The sequence below is a fragment of the Notamacropus eugenii genome, chromosome 4 (assembly GCF_028372415.1).
Source record: "Notamacropus eugenii isolate mMacEug1 chromosome 4, mMacEug1.pri_v2, whole genome shotgun sequence".
Taxonomy (NCBI): domain Eukaryota; kingdom Metazoa; phylum Chordata; class Mammalia; order Diprotodontia; family Macropodidae; genus Notamacropus; species Notamacropus eugenii.
In genome coordinates, this window is record NC_092875.1 from 400,818,862 (window position 1) to 400,835,600 (window position 16,739).

The window sequence follows — 16,739 nt, forward strand, 5'->3', positions numbered from 1 at the left end:
GGGACTTCAGCATCTGGTACCTTATCCTGCCAGGTGATCTTCAGAATCTTCCCAAGACAATTCAATTGGAAGTGATTCAGTTTCCTGGCATGGTGCTGGTAGACTGTCCAGATTTCGTAGGCATACAACAATGAAGTCAGGGCAACGACTCTGTAGACCTTCAGTTTGGTGGGCAGACTAATACCTCTTCTCTCCCACACTTCCCTTTGGAGCCTCCCAAACACTGAGGTAGCTCTGGCAATGCGTGCATCCACCTCATCCATATGTACTGTACCTTCCTGGAAAATACACTGCTGAGGTAAGTGAACTTATCTGAAGCATTCAAAATCTCTCCATTTGCTTTAATCGATGGTTGCGTGTGTGGATGGCAAGGTTCTCGCTGGAGAAAATGTATTTTTTTTATGTTAATTGTTAGGCCAAAATTAACACAAGTAGCAGAGAATCGATTCATACTTTATTGCATCTAAACAAATAATAATAACAATAACAAAATTTTTATTTACATAGCACTTCAAAGCTAATAGAGATGACCCTCCCAACAGGCCTGGGCATTAAGTACTATTACCATCCCCTCTCTTATGTTAATTTAAATGAGGTTGAGAGATGAAATTGACTTGGGAGGGGTCACATATCTTTCTATATGCTGAATCTCTTCAGTAAGGTGTGAGCCCCTGAGGGCAGGGACTATATCCTTTTTGCTTTTATATCCCCTGAGCCTAGCAAAGCACCTTGCTCATAATAGCCACATATAAATGTTTGTTGCTATTGCTGAGGAGAAAAGATCCTGGACCAGGGATGCGGGTGTGTGTGTCAGAGACAAAAGCTGCAGAAATATGAAGTAGATTGAAAACTTAGAAAAGGTTCCTGGATTTAGTAGTTGAGATAAACTGTCAAGGAAAAAGGCCAACTCTTTGCCAGAGTCAGGAAAAAAGGAGAAAAGAATGGGATATGATAGTAAGTGGCATTTGAGTAGGAGTTTGAACTACAGTCTTCCTGACTCTTAGAGGTCAGTAGATGCCAGCATCAAGGATGTGGGCATGGGCCGGCTGATATACATGAAAGGAATGAACCTTGAGGGAGACGATTAATGGTGGAAAAGTCCTGGACTGGAAGTGGTACTGAGAAAAGAGTTTATCCACTCTTCCCCTGATTCTGTGACCTATTAGACAGGGAGTGTCTACTACTGAATAGTGTGAAGGGAGAGGTGGGGTAAGGTGGGGCTGTATATTCTGGAGAGAGCTGGGTCTCTATACCAGAAAAGCTCCAGAAACAATAGAATGGTAGTGGTGTGTGTGAGTGTGCTTGTGTGTGTGAGTGTGTATATGTGTATGTATGTGTGTGCGTGCATGCTCAGGCTTACTATGCTTACATTCAATAGTTTCCAGAGGATGGAAGGATAGAGAAAAATATTAATTGGAGAGGGGTAGGGCAAAGGTGTGTAGATATGAATGTAAGAGGAGAGAAAGGAAGAAAGAATTTTGCCTCAACAGCTCCTATGTCTGAATCACAGAGATCAAGGGAATTGGAGCAGAGAGTTTGCCTGCCATAGCAAAGTGAAAAGGGCTCCCACTCGCCTGGGTGCTTTGATGACTGAACACTGTCGCCTCTCTGAGTCCAGGACAGCACAGAACCCTTGGTACCCTAGGTTCTCTTAGGTTAGGAGACTGTAATGAACATACTTCTCTTTCAGAGAGTCCCTCTTCTGCCCCTGGGGACCTAATGCTTGGAATCTATGACGGATTTTAGAATCTTAGATTTAGAGCTATAAGGGGCCATTGATGACATTTAGTTCAAAATTCTCATGCTCTGAACTTGAGCTACAGGATCTGACTTCAGATACTGACTTGGCCATATACTTCCTGTGCGCTCTTGGGCAAATCACTACACCTGTATGAGTCTTAGTTTTTTTTTTTTTTTTTAAAGAAATCAGGATTAAGTGGCTTGCCCAGGGTCACATAGCTAGTAAGTATCTGAGGCAAGATCTGAACTCAGATCTTCCTGATTCAAAGGCCAGTGCTCTCTCTATTGAGTCACCTAGCTACCCATGGGTTTTAGTTTTTAATCTGCAACATAAGAGTTGGAGGAGATGACTTCTAGGATTTCTTTTAGCTCTAAATCTATGATTCTATGATCCCATGATCTGAAGTCCAGAGATGTGAAGCAGTTTACCCAAGGTCACACAGTAGCAGAGTTGAGATTTGAAGGATTCTTGTCTCCAACCAACAGAAGTTGGCTCTTTTAGGTCCATTCAATTCCAGCATTCTTTTGGAGCAGGCCTCTTCATGCCCCTTTGAAGTGATTTGGGAGGACATGAGTTGCCTTTGGACTAAGTCTTCTGTTGAGCCCTTCTCTGACTCTGCTTTCTCATCAGTAAAGGTGGGGAGATATTAATACAGTATGTCCCAAAAGTCTTAGTGCAACCTTAAACTTTAATAACTTCAGAAACATAAATTCTAGAAACTTACAAAAACATCGGTCAAAAGCTTAATTATCTAGATTCTTTTTATAATTATTTAGTTGCATAAATTTTTAAAGGTACATTATAAATTTTAATTTCAACCAGATCGGGTACCCTGTGTGTAACTACATCACGTATGTAACTATTTCTGGATTACACTTTCTCAGACTGAATAGAAGAGGAATTTCTTTTGTTTGAATTACCTAATCTTTCTCTCCATTAGACTTTTTCTTCTGGAATCACATCAAAATTGTTAAAGTAAATATCAAGACTTCGTTCTTTGTATGATCTTAAGATCAGAATTACAAATGCAGTCCTCTCAATCACTGAGCAGGAGCTGATGAAAGTTTTTATAAAGTTCAAAAATTAACCAGAACATTGTACAGCATGAGATGATGGTTTCTCTGAATTTTACTGAGAATCATATGAATATTTTAAAGAAGTTAAATAATTGATCTTTCAATTTTGTTCTTGTAAGTTTATAACATTTGTACTTCTGAAATTAACGCTTAATACTGCACTCAGACTTCTGGGACACTCTGTATTACACAACCACACAGGATTGTTGTGACAATCAGGTAAGGAAGGCATACTGCAAAGGGAGCTATTAGAAAGGTGTGAGATTGCAGAGAAGGTAGTCATCATATGACTCTTTTGATTAAGGATAGATGTAAATATGGCTTCAGAATCCTGTGTCTATTGGTCTCCTCGACTGGAGGAGCCCAGCAAAGGGAGATGGAAGGAAATAGGGGTACCAAATACAATTTCATTTATTTCAAAGCTTTTCTTACTATTTTTTGTATCCTGGATATAATATAATTCCCCATTGCTTTGGTATCATAGAACCATAGACTAAGAGCTGGAAGACAGCTAGGTGGGGCAGTGGATAGAGGGCCAAGCCTGGAGTCAGGAATATTCAAATCTGACCTCAGACCCTTACTAGCTGTGTGACCCTGGGCAAGTTGGCATCGGTGCTCAGCAGAAATATCCTGGCACCATGCCTAGCCTCTGAACTCTGTGAGTGTCCCAGTAAAAAGACGCAGCTCTTAGCTCCTCCTCATTTGTAGTGGCTGGTCCACCTCCTCCCTGGGTTTCTTCATCTTTTTATCAACATCAGCTTTTTGGGGAAGACCTTACTAACTGTAATTACCCACATGCTTTGTGAAGTCTTTGTTTGTGGCTTTATTGTGACTAAATAATTTGTTCAAACATATTCATTTTGCAGAAAGGCCCAAAATTGGGTTCCCAGAAGTTTTGAGAAACTGTAAAGTTCATGCTAGCGTTCTGCAAATAGTCCAGACATTTGGTGCCAGTGTCCTTAATGGTAGTAAGTACCATCTATTCCAGAATAATCTTCTGGTTGCCTCTTTAGTGCAAGGGAGCAGTGAGTGAAGGATAAAGCATGGTGGCCCCTTGCCTGCCCTCATGGGGCTTAGAGCTTAGGGTAGAGTTTAAAGTGATATACTTCCAGAACTGTAATATATTAAAATTATTATTTCTATCCAGACCACTATCTTCCCTACTTTTTTTGGGGGGGAGGGTTTTCTAGTCCATGGACCAGTGCTACCTTGCAAGCATTTACATTATATCTACGTGATTTTCTGCTCTCCTGTGGACTTTTTAGCACATTTAATGTGCAGTTGTTGAGCTCAGCAAAGAGATGAAAGATGTTTTTGTTTCATTCTTTGGTTCTCAAGGTTAATTGTCGGGGATCAGGTAAAGTAAGAGAGCTTTGTAGTGTCCTTTTGTGGTGCTAAGACTACCTAATAAGGGAAGGGGAGGGACGAAATAATTATTTCTATATAGAACCTATACTATGCCAGGCAGGGCAGTGGATAGAATTCCTGTCCTTGGAGTCAGTAGGACCTGATTTAAAATCTGGCTTCAGCCACTTAACTAGCTGTGTGACCCTGGAAAAGTCACTTAACACCCTTTGGCTTAGTTTTCTGATCTCTAAAAATGAACTAGAGAAGGAAGAGGCAAACCACTCTACTATCTTTGCCAAGAAAACCTTAAATGGGATCATGAGAAGAATCAGACAGGACTAATCAACTAAAGGACAACAACAAAATATGCCAGGTACTGTGCTACCCATTTCTTTAAACAAGTATTATCTTATTTGATTGTCACAACCATATGAGATAGGTGCTATTCAGTTGAGGACACTGAGGCACAGAGAGGTTGAAATGACTTACCCAGGGTCACACAGCTAAGTAAGTGTCTGAGGTTGAAGTTGGTCTTCCTTACTTCAGGCTCAGCATTCTCTACATTGTAACACCAGCTGCCTCTGCTCAATGAGGACAGCAGCCATCACTTAATTAGATTAACAGTGTTAATTCAGAAATAATTTTCTTATTATTGTTAGACTTTAGTCCTAAGCTTAGACACATGCCTTTATGTTGCTATATGGTACCTCTGCCTTCCTCCTCTAATGGAGGTGAAATCATTCATCAGCCTAATAAGAGGAGAAAAATAGACAACTTAAATACTCAATTGTTGTTCCCTTACCCTGGGAATACTGCATATATACTGTGCATTTGGGAGAAATTAGCATAATTGCACTTCTGAAATAAATTTGGGACTTTTTTCTCAGTTGTATTCCATTTTGTTTTTGTGTGGACACAGGATCCAAGAGTTCATTTTAATTGTCTTTTTAATCTAAGAGTTCTTCAGACCTACTTGATCTTTATACCTGTTATTATAAACCAGGTAGCTGGTTGTCGGGGTAGGAAAAGCTCTGGAGTTAGAGCTAGAAGACCTGGGTTCTAGTGCAAGTACAGCCACCTACTTGTGTAACCTTGAGTAAGTCATTTAAGTTCTTCTACCCTCAGCTTATTCATCTGTAAAATGGAGATAATGACACTTGCATTGCTGACCTCTGAGGATGATTTTGTGGATCAGGTTAAGTAATGAATTATTTGCAGTGCTTTGCCAACTTCCAAGTAAACTGTTATTATTACAGAATATACAGACTGTAATTATGCTCTTATGTTCCATATCACATGTTGACCTCAAGGAGTAAATCCAGGGCAGGGCTACGAACATCAAAAGATAAACTAGGTAAGAGCAAAACAAAACAATGAACAGAAAACCCCAAACAAAACAAACCAAAGCTCTGAAAATAAACAGTGACAGGTACTCCTCACCATAGTGATGAGTTATCATGGAATAGTTAAAACAAAATCTCGCTTTCAAAGGCTTCATGAAATATGATGCGAGATGTTAGCCAAGGCATTGTGTCACACGTGAATGTTTGGTCATTTATAAGTGTTTGGGAAAATCTCCTCTCTCAGGCAGGGCAAAACCTGATACTTAGCTTTTGTGTATTTTGTAAACTTCATACCAGGAGTGTGTAGGAAACCAGATTCCTTAATGAGATAGTATTAACCCAGAATGTTAGAAATTCCTTAGCATCTTTCTCTTAATCAGTGTAAACACTTGCGTGATTTTGTAAATGGTAGTCTTTGTGGCTTTTAAGAACATATGTTCAATTTAGATGTAGAACAGAATAGTAGGAAGTAGTTTCTTTCATTAAACTTAACCTTAATTAAGGATGGTTTTTCAAATTGGATTCAACCAGTGCTTATAAACTATCTATTAAGTATCCGACAATGTATTGGGTGCTGGGGACACCTGCCATCAATGAGCCTGCAGGGGCAGGGGGTGGGACATGTGCCCAGATCAATAAATACAGAATATGTACCAAGAAAATACAAATTAACTTTGGGAAGGGGGAGAGCACCAAAGACTAAGTGAATCAAGTTAAGCTCTATCTATGGCTTGAAGAGAGCAAAGTCAAGAGGCAGAGCAGAGGGAGTACTTTACAGTCATGGAAGACAGGCAGTGCCAGGGTAGCATTTGGGTATGGGTAGAATTATAGACTTAATGCTATAGGAAGTATGTAATGAGTATGATATATGGTATTAGATAACAAGATTTTCCTATGAGCTCATGTTCACCAGGGAAACAGATCAATGTTTCTTTGAATAAATAAAAACATGAGCCAAGGGCAAATCTGATTTGGGGTTTGTGTGTCCAGGTGAGCTCTTTGTTACCTGCCTAAGAGAATTAATCCTGTTATCTCAAATGAGGTGAGCCTTAACTAATCTCCCTAGTCCTCCTGGTTCTTTTCAGTCTTCAGGTGAGCTTGATATTTGTACCAGAAGGAATAGGTTCTGAGTTAGGTCTGACTTCTGAAGTTTTCACCAGTCCAACCTTGTTTTATTGAAAGTTATGTAAAAATAATTCAATGCAAGATTCCTTTCATATAATTTATAGGAAACCCAATGTTGGCTTTAAACTGCAAGAATTTATAGACACCACCAATAAAACTCCCTAATGACTTTATGATTCTTTATGCCAAGTCTCTATGGAAATAATAGTAATCATCCAAGGGGGTCCCCCATGACTTGGAACACTAAAGTAGTGGAGCAGACTCTAGGTGCTTCTTAAAATTAGTCATGAAGGAACCCCTTGGGTTGCATTTACAGGACTGGCAAATCAAGGATTTTATAAATCTAGAAGCGAATTTGTGGCCCAGCTTAGAGACTTTTTTTTAATCAAACTTTGGGCAGATTTTTGCCTGAAATTTTCCTATTACCTTTGAGTTCTTGATTCAGAAGAGGATTTGAGTCCCCGCACCATGTGACTTCTTTTGAGAGCTCTAGCTATTTGAGATTAAGGGAATCAGAGCAGGAATTTATCTGAGTTGTCAGGGCCAACCTAGTATATAGTCGACTTCTCGGATAGTATCTTGTTGGCAGCCAGTAAATATTAAAAGCGGTGGAGGCGCTTTCTCTAGTCAGAAGCCAGCTACCACAAATCTTGATGAATTAAAATCAATACCTTCTGTGAGTAGTACTCTGCCATATCCCATTAAATCACCAAATAGACTAATTAATTTTCAGACAAAGAGGGTTTACGGCAGCTGTATGGGCATTTCAGACTCTAATACTGTAGAATATTTTTTTGCAATTCAGGGCGAACAGAAAGATGCACAAATAGTGAACGAGAGGCTCACATTAGATGGAGGTAGAGGATAGGAAAAGGCAATATGAAATATGTCTTCAATTTAATTTCGTTCAATTCCTCGATCCAACAAGCATTTTTTGAAGCTCCTATAATATATTACATACTATGCTAGGCAATGGGGATACAAAGGCAACCCTATGCTAGGCAATGGGGATACAAAGGCAACCCTACTCCCCAAAAGAACACCTCAAACCAGACTAAGCAAAAAAGCCAAAAAAAAACCTCCCAACAATCCAGTGCCTGACCTCAAGAAGCTTGTATTCTACTGGAGGAAAGCAACATGTACACAAGTAAACAGATACAAAATTCAGGAAGTTCCAAAAATGTTAGTGTAGTTTTAAAACTTCAAGAGGTATTTTCCATTATTAAAACTTAAAGTTGCACTAAGATCTTTAGAACATCCTGTATAAACATAGGACCTGGAGGAACCTTAACAATTTTGGAGAATTAAGAAAGGCCTTGTGCAGAAAGAGGTGGTGTTGTAACTGAACCATGAAGTGAGTGAGGGATTTCAAGAGGCCAAAGTGAGGAGGGAGAGCATCCCAGGCATGGGGGGATAACCTGGCCAAAGGTAAGGAATAAGATGATGACATGTCAGGTACAGAGAACAAGTAGATCAGATTGACTAGAATGTACAGTAGATGAAGAGTAAGGTGGAAATCTGTCTGAAAAGATAGATGGGAGCCATATTGTTAAGGGATTTAAATGCCAAATAGATGAGTTTAAGTTTTATCCTAGAGACAACAGGGAGCCAGTGAAGCTTCTTGAACAGAGAAGTGACATGGTCAGACTTGTCTATTAGGAATATCAGCCTTACAGTTGTGTGGCAGTTGGAATGGAGGGATGAAAGACTAGAAACACAGAGATCATTTGGAAGAGGTGATGAGTGCTTGAACTGGTGGTAGCTATATGAGTGGGAAAAAGGAGACTAAAGAGAGAGGTGCTTTGAAATTAGAATATTTTATTCTGATGTCAATTTCTTTTCAAAAAAGTTTTAATTCTAAATTCTCTCCTCTTCCATCCATTGAGAAGGCAAGAAAAACAAAACCTATTACAAACATGTATAGACATAGAACACGAATTCCCACGTTGGTCATGTTCAAAAAAAAAAAAGAAAGAAAAAGAAAAGAAAATATCCTTCAATCTTCACTCAGAGTCCACTAGCTTTCTGTCTGGAGGTGGATAGTACATCCTATCAGGTCTTTTTCCTCTTCCTTTGGTATTTTTGAAATTTCAGAATTAGTAGTATTACTGCTGGGTCAAGCATTTAATAGCTTTTTGGGTATAGTCCCAAATTGCTTTCGAGAATGGTTGGATCGGCATTACAGTACCTGTTTCCCCATTGCCCTTCCAGTGTTTTTCTTTTTTCTTAAATTAATTTTTTAAATATGTAATATTTTCTTTTCCCCAATTACATAGTAACACAATTTTTAAACATATGTTTAAAAAAGTTTTGAGTTACAAATTCTCTTCCTTTGTCCCTCCCTTCCTTACTCCCTGAGATAGTAAGCAATGAGATATAGATTATATGTGTAAAATCATGTAAAACATTTCTATATTAGTCATTCCTCCAGTAGTTTTCATTTTCACTTTTTATCAACTTAGTCTATCTGATAGATGTGAGATGTTACCTTAGGGTTATTTTAATTTGTATTTCTCTAATTATTAGAAAAATTTTAGAATTTTAGTATTTAGAGAATTTTCATATGGCTTTTAATAGCTTTGATTTCTTCCTCCAAAAACTGTCTATTCATATCCTTTGAGCATTTATTAATTAGAGCATGACTCTTATTCTTATAAATTTGACTCAGTTGCTTGCATATCTTAGAAATGAGACTTTTATCACAGAAACTTGTTACATTTTTTTCCCTGTTTCCTTCTAGTTTCAGCTGCATTGGTTTTGTTTGTCCAAAACTTTTTTCAAAATTTTCTTTTTAAAAAATATTTATTTTTAATCTACAACATTCAGTTCCACAGACTTTTAAGTTTTAAAATCCTCTCCTTCCCTCCTCTCCCCCTCCCCAAGACAGTATGTAATACGATATAGGCTGTACATAAGCATTCATATTAAACACATTTTCATATTGGTCATGTTGTAAAGAAGAATTACAATGAAAGAAGCGAACCACAAGAGAGAAGAAACAAAACAAAACAAAACAAAACAAAACAGAGAGAGCGCAAATCTGTATTCAGATTCTGTAATTCTTTCTCTGGATTTGGATAGCATTTTCCACCATGAACCTTTTGAAACTGACTTAGAACCTTTCATTGCTGAGAAGAGCCAAGTCTATCAAAGTTAGTCGTCTCACAATGGGCTGTTACTGTGTACAATGTTCTCTTGGTTCTGGTCCCCTCAGTCAGCATCGGTTCATATAAAGCCTTTTCAGGCTTTCTGAAGTCCACCTGCTCATCATTCCTTATAGCACAATAGTATTCCGTTACATTCATATGCCACAACTTGTTCAGCCATTCTCCAGTTGATGCATGTCCCCTCAATTTCCAGTTCTTTGCCACCACAAAAAGAGCTGCAATAAACATTCCTTTTCCCATTTTTATGATCTCTTTGGGATACAGCCCTGGAAGTGGTATTACTGGGTCAAAATTTATGGACATTTTTATAGTTCTTTGAGCATAGTTCCAAATTGCTCTCCAAAATGATTGGATCAGTTCACAACTCCATCATCAGTGTTCCAATTTTCCCATGTCTACATCAATAAGGCTATACCTATGGGGGCAGCTATGAATATGTCCACATATTTCCAGGTTTGAATCACAAGATATAGTAAACTCTCTTCATTGAAGACAAAACCAAGATATTTATGCATATGCAAGAAAACCAGTTCCATCATAGTAACCAAGAATTCTATACATATTATCAAGCTTTCCCACAAACCAACTCCCTCAATTAAAATCACTCCTCTCACTCACAGCTAGCTGCTTGCTTCCTCTCCCTTTCCCAGCTCTGCCTGCTCTGTCTCACTTCTTCTCAGATCTGCTGTCCCTTTCCTGTTCTATGTGTTCGGCAAGCTCCTCCCATCACAAACTCATATGACTTAGACTTCCATGTGACTCAAGCAGGTCACATGGGCCTATTAATGGATGGGAAAGATCTTCCCATTATGCAAAAATACATTAACAATACAACATCTTCTCCAGCATTTATAATTTTCCTGTTTTGTCATGCTAGACAATGTGATAGGTATGATATGGTACCTCAGAGTTGTTTTGATTTCAATTTCTCTAATCAATAGTAAGTTAGAGCATTTTTTTCATATGGCTATAGATATCCTTAAAGTTTTTCTCTGAAAACTGCCTGTTCATATACTCTGGCCATTTATTAATTGAGGAATGACTTTCATTCTTATAAATCTGACTCAATTCTCTCTATATTTTAGAAAAGAGGCCTGTATCAGAGACACTGATTATAAAAATTCTTTGCCAATATTCTGCTTTCCTCCTAATCTTGGTTGCATTGGCTTTGTTTGTACAAAAACTTTTCAATTTATTGTAGTCAGAATTATACATTTTGCATTTCGTAATGTTCTCTATCTCTTGTTTGAGCATAAATTCTTCTGTTCTCCATAAGTGTAAGTTATTCCTTGCTTTCTCAGTTTGCTCATGGTATCAGACTTTATATCTAAATTGTGTACACATTTTGACTTTATTTTGGTATATGGTATAAAATATTGATCTCTGCCCAGTTTGTGCCATACAATTTTCCAATTTTCCCAGCAGTTTTTGTCAAATAATGAGTTCTTATCCCATAAGCTAGAGTCTTTGGGCTTATCAAACAGTAGATTACTATAGTCAATGACTACTATGTCTTGTGTACTTAATCTATTCCACTGATCCACCACTCTAGTCAGTACCAAGTGGTTTCAATGATTGCCGCTTTATAATACACCTTAAGATTTGGTATGGCTAAGCTACTTTCCCTAGCATTTCTTTTCTTTAATTTTCTTGATATTCTGGACCTTTAGTTCTTCCAGATGAATTTTGTTATTGTTTTTTCTAGCTCTATAAAATAATTTTTGGGGAGTTTGGTATGACTGTCCAAAACTTTTTTTAACTTTATGTAATTAAAATTGTGCATTTTACTTCCTAGGAACCACCTGATCTCTAGTTTGGTCATGAACCCTTTCCTTATTCATAGAACTGATTAGTAATTTCTTCTATGCTCCACTAATTTGCTTATGCTATTATCCTTTATGTCTAAATCATTTTGAGCTTATCTTGGTATATATAGTGTGAGATGTTGGTCTACACCTAGTTTCTGCCAGACTGCTTTTCAATTTTCCCAACAATTTTTATCAAATAGTGAGCGCTGGCCTCAATGGGAATGACATAGCTCTTTGGGCTTAACTTTCCAGATCATTTGAAAATTGCGTTGTAGAATTTCTGAATTCGCAAGATAAACACCAATCAGCAGCAGTATGTTGGAATTCTAAGTTTGGCCATCAGGCAACCCACAAAATGGTCTCAGTGTTTTGTTTCTTCTTCAAGGGTAGACTTTATTCATTAACAGATTAACATCTTGCAGTTTTGTAAATCAAAATAATGGTGCACAGAAGGGCAAGGAAACCAGATGGTCAGTAGCTTAGTTATATGCTGACACAGGGAAACTGCCAAAGCTGTAAAATAGGCACCCCAAAGGCTGCTCAACAGTTGCTAGCTATTGCAGCATATATAGGCAAAGAAGTGGTGGCCTTCAAAGATGCAGGGACAATTGGGACAATTGCTAGTCAGTAAAATGCCTCATCACCTTCTTACTAAAGTATATCCAATTTTCAGTGTCAAAAAAAGGAAAGGAAGAAAAAAATAGAGGATTAGCTATAATGACTCAATTAAGATTTTTTTTTTTTTTTTTTGCCATTGGGCATTTTTTGTTTTGCTCTGGATAGAGCACCTGCCCTGGAATCAGAAAGGCTCATCTTCCTGAGTTCAAATCTGGCCTTAGACACTTACTAGTTGTGTAACCCTGGGCAAGTCACTCAATCCTGTTTGCCTCAGTTTCCTCATCTGTAAATAACAAACCACTCCAGTATCTTTGCCAAGAAAATGCCTAATGGGGCTACAAAGTGTCAGACATTACTGAAATTACTGGACAATGAGAACAACACTCTCTATGAACTGTTGCTGCTTTGCAATGGTAGAAGGAGTTTTCTCACTGGAAGTTCTGTACAGTAATGAAATCACAGATCCAGATCAAAAACAGATTAAGTTGAGAGCTCTATTTTCTGTTTCAAGTAAAAGACTCTATGTTGTCTATGAATAGTAACCATTTTAATCAGTCAACAAACACTTAAGTGCTTACTACGCCCCTGACACTGGTCTGGGGCTAGAGACACAAGAATAAAAACAAACACATCTCTCTTCTTAAGGAGCTTACATACTACTACTACTACTACTACTACTACTACTACTACTACTACTACTACTACTACTACTACTAGGAATAATATTGAATAGTTAACATTTATATAGTGCCTGCTTCATGCTAAGCATTTTACAGTGATCTCATTCCATCCTCAAAACAACTCTGGGAGGTAGGTGCTATTATTATCCCCATTTTACAGATGAGGAAACTGAGGCAAGCAGGGGTTAAATGCTGAATTTGACTTCAGGTCTTCCTGATCTACCTACTATGAAACTTGGCTGCCCCTACTGGGGATGGTGGGGAGCAGCAACATATACACGTAAAAGTAAATAAAATATTACAAAATAAACATACAGTAATTGATGGGGTTGGAAGAAGCACATGGCTGGGGGGAGGTGGTTGTGGTGGTCAGGTAAGGCCTTTGAAGGCAGCTGGAGGGAGGAAGAGGTGAGTAGGGACTAGACTGTAGTCATGGGCAGCTTGTGTAAAGTAAAGGGGACTGGGGAGAGAGGGAAAGGGAAGGAGGGAGAGAGAAGGAGAGGGAGGGAGCAAGAAAGGGAAGGAGGCATAGAGATGGAGTGAGAGGGGGTAAGGAGAGGGAGAAGAAGGAGGGAGGAGAGGGAAGATGGGAGGAGAAAAGAGAAGAAGGGAGAGAGAAAGGGAGGGAGGAAGAAAGGAAGGGAGAGAGGCAAGGAGAGAATGGGGAAGAAAGAGAAGGAGAAGGAGAAGAGAGGGAAGGAGAGAGAGGCAGAGAAGGGAGGAGAGAGGGAGAGAATATATATGAATAATGGGAAGGACAGCTTGGCTAGCTGGTAGGGTGTCTGAGGGGGAAGTAGAATGTGGTAAGCCTGGAAAGAACTTTAAATGTCTAACAGAAGAGTTTGCATTTTGTCTTAGAGGCAGTAACAAGTCCAGAAGCCTCCATTATCTGCATTTTCACAGAAAGTTGCTGCAGGAGTAGCTGTCAAACAAACAAAGGCTCAATTAAAGAAAAAAAAATTAGTTTAACAAGAGCAGAACTATTCTTCCCTAGCCTGGTCACAAATGGGAGAATTCAAGCCATAAACCCTGGGGGAAATTGCTGGTGGCTGCCTTGACTTTTTCACTCTGGTTCTTTCTCTATTTCATCTTTTCTATGGCCAGTCTTTGGCTGGATTCAGGCAGGGTATTATGTAGAATAAATCCCATTTGGGTAAGTGTCAGTTCTGTTAATGCTGTTTATGTTCAATGAATAAACACAAGCACATTTTCCCCTTTCTCATTTATCTTCTAGGCACAAATGAATTTGAATGGTGTCCAGTCCTGATGTAATTTTGATGGCGTAAAAATTGATTTAGGGCTGGTTAGTTTTTAGTTAGTTACATAAATCTCTTGTTGGTGAGATCCTGCTTGTATAAGTCATTAAAGCAGAATTGATATTTGTGGAGCTTTTAGCGGGATCATCAGTAAGGTAATATATACACCATGAGCTTAAAGGGTACTCTTTTGGGGGTCAGGATATGTCAGCATTTTTTCCTTTTATTTTTAGTGTTATCTTTAGTGATAATGGTTATTTCAATATGATGCTTGAAATCTCTTAAGGAATTCCAAATCATGTGTGTGTGTGTGTGTGTGTGTGTGTGTGTGTGTGTGTGTGTGTGTGTGTGGCAGTTTGGGGAAAGTTTCCAATACCACACTCACACACACACACATTTATTAATGGAAAAGAGAGTATCTTGGTTTAAGAAATGTCAATGCCCTGGGTACCATAGTCAATTTTCTCTTCCAATTAAATCACTTTTTTCTCTTCCCTGGTACATTCTCCCAGGAAATATGAAATTTTTTTTTCAGACCTCAAAGGAGTGTGCCATTGCATTAAGTTATGTCCCCAACTTCCTGTCTCCAGGTATAAGCATACCTTGCAGCAACTTGTAGCATAGTCCTTGTGTTTTCACCAACCATCATCTTCCTCTTGTCTCTTGGTTCTTTGGGAAGGCAAAAAGGACAGAAATCTGAGCTTGGAGCTCAAGAGGTACTTCTGAAAATTATGCTTTGTCTTTCACAAATAGTAATATGGAAATATGGTTTAGAGTTTACTCCAGGAATGTTATAGCTCTCCCACACTCCCAGTTTTATATATCAGATGGCCTCATAAAAACCTCTAGAGGAACAAAAGAGAGATAAAATGAAAGCTGTTTGCTGCCCAAGTGACCTCATACATAACATTCATGCTCAGTAATGAGGCTGCTAAAATTTTCTTTTTCTTTTTTCTTCTCTCTCTCTCTCTCTCTCTCTCTCTCTCTCTCTCTCTCTCTCTCTCTCTCTCTCTCTTTCTCTCTCTCTCTCCCTCCCCTCCTTCTTTCTTTCATGTAAATTACCTCCAGGATTTTGTTTTGCTACTGTGACTGCCTTTTGGTATCCACTACTGGTTAACTGGAGTAGGATGGGCATCCCAAAGCCCAGGAGTCAGTTTGCTCCCAGGTGCTCGAGTTTTACTGACGCAGGTCATCTGCCCTCCCTCCCTGAAGACAATGAAGTTAGAATTTCTCTTTGGCCTCCCTGCCAGAAATCGAGCCCAGATAAATAGATTATCAAGTGGGATATCTCCTCCATGTGGTTTTATTGCGGCACAGCTAGCTCTTCTGAGCCAGTTAGACTTGTTATGGGAAGCTAAGTGATTGGCTGAGACTGGAGCTCAGTTTCATAAATTATGGCCCGCCTTGCACCCAGGAGTATGATTCCTATAGTGGCAGGAACCTAGAGGACCTGTCCTGACTTTATGCACATGTATTTAGTTGGGTGCTAACACTCATTGATTTGGATGTTTCTGTCTTAAATAGCTGACATTGCATCTTCAAGACTGTGTGAGTAATTCTGACTTTTTTTTTTCAACTCAGTAAATTAATTATGTGTCCTGAGAGGGAGTGCCTGTAATTAGCAAATAGTGAACTAGCAGATGATTCATTACCCACTTCCCGTTACCCTCCCCCTGGTTGTATTAGCTGCAGCGTGTAAGTGGTAGAGTGACCAAAACCTAATATGGTTAATATGGTTAATACAGCTGTGTTTTGGATATATTTCTTAAACACATTTGTGAATGCTCGAACCCTTTTCTCAAGGAAAAGGGCAGAGCTGAAGCTATAGTACTGTTGAGTTCAATCAGAGTACTGGAATGAAATCAAAGGTAGAGGGAAAGACCATTTGCATCAGTAAAGGATTCTTTTTGCTCCTTTGAAACAGTGAGCCAGCAGTATCTTTTAGGGAAACAGAACTAGGCAGGGAAACTAAGCAGAATGCACTGAGAAATGCAGAAGTTATGACAGCAAAAATGGAATGCTTTATCCAATGTGACTATTTTTAAAGGTGATGAGGAGAATACTGTGGATGCCTTTAAAAATCATTTACATTTTTAACAGCCCTAAAGTTGCCTAAATTGAATGCTAACCCACCAGCTTTGTTTTAAAAACTCCATGAAAAAGTATGTTAAACATATGCATCACAACCAGATGCAGAAAAGAGAGTGTGGTTTGGGGTTTGGAGCTTAAGCAGAAGAAATGAGAGTAACAAAACTGTTGCTGAGTTTGTGGGATGGCCGGGTGTAACTTCTGTTGTTGTGAAGGTTGGTTTAAACCAACGGGAGAGCAGATTGAGATGAGAAATGAACACCAAATTGGTGTTGTCATCATCCTATCTATAGAATGCGTTCACTACACATGTGCCTTCATTCCTGAGAGCACCCCACAATGTAAATGGACCAGTTTCTACTTTTGATTTAGAATTTCTTTCTCCTTGCTATTCACAAACATTTTTCTCTTTAAATTTTTTTGGGCAAGAAGTTTGAACTTGGAAATGACTGATTTTTGTTCTTATGGAGTTCTGTGTACCCTGAGAACA

General features: G+C 38.7%; 1 protein-coding gene across 5 annotated transcripts in view; it reads left to right on the forward strand.

Moving 5' to 3' along the window:
* The window catches only part of PDE4D (phosphodiesterase 4D), a 1,946,032-nt gene that overhangs the window by 39,249 nt on the left and 1,890,044 nt on the right, over window positions 1–16,739 (forward strand). For 3 of the 5 annotated variants that reach the window (XM_072599363.1, XM_072599362.1, XM_072599354.1), the window contains exon 1: window positions 15,576–15,709. The exons of the other annotated variants lie outside the window; for them this stretch is intronic. The gene's annotated coding sequence lies outside the window, so the exon portion shown is untranslated. Of the gene's footprint in view, window positions 1–15,575; window positions 15,710–16,739 lie in introns of those variants that run through there. 5 annotated transcript variants of the gene reach the window in all.